Below are 3,748 nucleotides of genomic sequence, written 5' to 3'. Positions count from 1 at the left end.
TAAAATGCTTTTTACCTTTTAATTTATATACTTTAGGGACCTAATAGACACAATAAAAAATTTAGAGATTAAATAGACAATTTGATGATAATATAGGAGTATAAAGTGTAATAAACCCTTTACGTAAGTGATATCATAAAAATACATAAATTGAATATAAACTTATGTAAGTCATAAATTTTCACGAACGTATGTGAATTTATATTCGACTTGTGTATTTTTATAAAATTATTTATATAAATTCGTAAAAATTTATAAAACCTTATGAAAGAATTACATAGAATATACATTGCACATCGAAACATTTATCCGTCCCCTGTAAAAAAAAAAACTCCAACTTGGTGTCATTTTCTTTCCAAACTTATGGTCATAAATTAACAGTTAATCTAAGGCTGAAGTGAGAACCAATGAATGGAATACACAACCAAAGTCAAACCACACTCCAATTCAACCCACCGTTTCATAATATTCCTCTATGTCTTTGATTACATTGTTGATGGATTATTTAAGAATTGACTGCTGCCAAACTATTGGAATTTATGAGTAAATCGAATATAACTTGATATAGTTTTATATATTTTTAAATATTTTGAATTTTTTTAAAAAAATTACCGATGAGGTTAATAAACAGCACTATAATTATTATTAATAATTTAGGAAAATTATTACACCCAGCTGTATTTTGACAAAATTATTATAAATTGATGAAAATATTTAAGAATTTAATTATTAATATTTATAAAACTTATCATTGATTTATAATTACTTTCTAAATTATACTAAAATTTCTCCAATAATTTGCAAAACAAAAGACCAGACCTTACTAGAATTGTAATCCTTAAATTTTATGAGACTAAAGTCTCAGCTCACTGTCTTTAATCACCTTGCACATTGACTTATAATTAGTGACATTCTTTTATGACAAATTTTTCGAATTATTATTAAAAATTGAAAATCAATAACATTTTTTAAAATTATCGTTAAAACTTATAATTAATGATATTTTTTATAACAAAATTTTTAAATTGTCATTAAAAATTAACAATTCAAGACTTTTTAAAAAATATTTAATAAAAAATATCATTAATTATTATAAGACTTATTAAATAATAAATCTATTTATTAGAATATACACAGAAATACTCTTAAATTTTATGAGACTGAAGTCTTAGCTCACATTCTTTAATCACCTCGCAATTGACTTGTAAGACGACCCACCTTTGCTCAGCGCATTCTTGCCACTATTTTTCAGTTCCTTCACTCTCTCCCTCATCTCCTTCCTCCCATGCTTGGACCCCATTACACAGTTCTCACCATCTCCTCTATCTCCTCACCACCTTCGGCTTGACGGCTACTCCGAGCTCCACCGCCAGCATGGTTGCATTCATTCTCTGCTCAGCGCAGAGTGGCCATGCAATCATGGGCAGTCCGTTGGTTAGACTCTCCAAAGTGGAGTTCCACCCAGAGTGATAAAAATCTCCGAGTAATGCTAGGTATCATGAAAAAACTTTCATGAAAATGATTATGAAAGATTCATGACCTTTGGATTACACTTAAAATAAAGCACCACACACTAATCAAGGTAATCCAAGGCTCATAAATTTTTCATGATCATTTTCATGAAATTTTTTTCATGGTCTCCATTTGTGGCTCAATATCTCCATTTGTGGGGCCCAACAACGTTGTGGGTCCAGGTTAAGAATCCATCAGGCAGGCAGTCTGGGGTGCCATCTGGGCCACTCCCTGACTTGAAAAAGGATGCACCCCTATGCCCCTCAGTGGGTGGGCGTAGCACCGAAACAAACCTGTGCTGGCTTAGCTCCAAGCCCCAAGCCAGCTCTATGGTTTGCTCAGCTGACAACGTCCTGCCACTCCCGAACGAGACATATATTGGGTTGCTTGTCCGAGCCACTCCAACAACTCGCTCTTTGGACGGGCCGGTTCAACCGGTTTTGTTAATGGTCCGATAGGATAGACCGGAACCTTAACTATTGATCGCAGCATTTCATCATCTTGCAAGGCTTTGATTGATGTACGCTCCAGATCTTCCCCAGTGTTCACCAAGATCCCATCAGATAGCGAATATTCTACCCCCGAGCGCACGTACTCATAATAGCCCTGATTGGTCCGGTCCAGGGGTCGACAAATCTTCTGGTCGAACCGGCTTGCAACCCGGAAGTCTTGAAGGATTCATTTTGATCGACGTTCTCACCCTCAACCTCACCGGCAAGCATATGGAGTTGTATTTTGAGTTTTGAATTTTTAAATTATGATTTGAAAAAAGAAAATTTATTTGGTTATGAATTTTAAAAATAGTTTTGGGATTATTTGTAATTTATTTTATTCTTTTTTTGATTGATTGATGTATAAATTATGAGAGAATGTAAGAGAAGAGAGGAGCCATGAGAGAGAGAAAATGATTGATCGATTAATAATAATAATAAAAAAAGAGAATAGAGGGGTTTTGAATCGTATTTTAAAAATATTTTTAATTAGCATGTTGCATCCAAATCATAATTTAAAAATAGAATTAAGTTTTGAAAAGTAAATTAATCGTAACGTCATTTTTGTTTGGATGTACAGATTTGGAAGTGGAGTAGTTGAGGTTCAGATATAAGAATCAATAGGAGGATAAGATATTAGGGTTAGATCATTTGGGGAGAGGTGAGCATAGAGATGTGAACCTCATATACAATCCATCAATAAATACGATTGCTAGGATCAAATCCTTAATTTCTTATTACCAATCCATCAATCTAAATACAACCAAATATCACTTAAAAGTAATTTTATTTTCAAAATCAAAGTTTTATATATTGCACTGGAGAAAGTTTTTACATATAAGGAGCATGTTTGATGTTTACATTTTGTTTTATACTTCCCTGGGATAGTTGTTTGGCACCACTTCATTGAGTAATGGTTTTTTAAGTTAATTTGAACTGCCTCTACCATGTCCTTGGGAAAGGAGTAAATATCTTCCGGAAGAGAATTATCGAAGTTCAGTTTTATACTCCAATTACTGTCACAGATTTTTACTTTTTGGATTCTGTAGTTTTAAATTATAAATGCCTGTTCTCTAATCACCTTTCGAAACTGAAAATTTAGATTCCCCTTCCTCCCTTTTTCGTTATGGCTAATTGTATCCGGGGTCTTAAAAATCACTTCATTTTCTGGAATTTTTATTCAGGTTCTCAAGGGTCACATTGCATTAGGGAATGCTTGCTTTCCAAATGGAACCAATGGTATTACAAACTTTCCATTGTTTTTATGCTTTTAATATTAATAACCGAGCAGTTTTTGTTGGCTCCATCCACTACCCACATGGTAAGGAGCCCACCATCCACATGGTATGGGTGGCACCATGTGGTAAAGGAAGCTGGTGGGGCAGTACCAACTCATCAAAGGTAGATGGTAAGGGTGGCACAACCAAGCCCACTCATGGTTATCACTTCACTTACTCCTCTTCACTTGGTAATAAATTGACATGAGTGAGGAGGGGTTGTATAGAGACATATGAGAGTGACACACTGAGCTGAGAATACACAGAGGAGAGTATAATCTGTGAGCGAAAGTGCTATAGAGAGTTGTGAGGTATGAGTTCTGTAATCTCCCTCCGGAATAATTCTATAGTGGATATCTCTCCGTGGACGTAGGCAATTGCCGAACCACGTAAATATTCTTGTGTTATTGTGTGGAATTGATTTCTGGTGTCCCATAGTCCTAACAAGTGGTATCAGAGCCGAATCGG

The 3,748-nt window shown here is 34.5% G+C and overlaps 1 pseudogene; it reads right to left on the bottom strand.

Moving 5' to 3' along the window:
- Nucleotides 1-1,186: 1,186 nt before the first annotated feature.
- Nucleotides 1,187-2,234, bottom strand: LOC114281207 (anthocyanidin 3-O-glucosyltransferase 5-like; annotated as a pseudogene).
- Nucleotides 2,235-3,748: the final 1,514 nt, after the last annotated feature.

This window comes from Camellia sinensis, chromosome 1 (genome assembly GCF_055761805.1).
Source record: "Camellia sinensis isolate YWXY chromosome 1, ASM5576180v1, whole genome shotgun sequence".
Classification (NCBI taxonomy): domain Eukaryota; kingdom Viridiplantae; phylum Streptophyta; class Magnoliopsida; order Ericales; family Theaceae; genus Camellia; species Camellia sinensis.
This window is presented reverse-complemented; position numbering and strand designations above follow the sequence as displayed.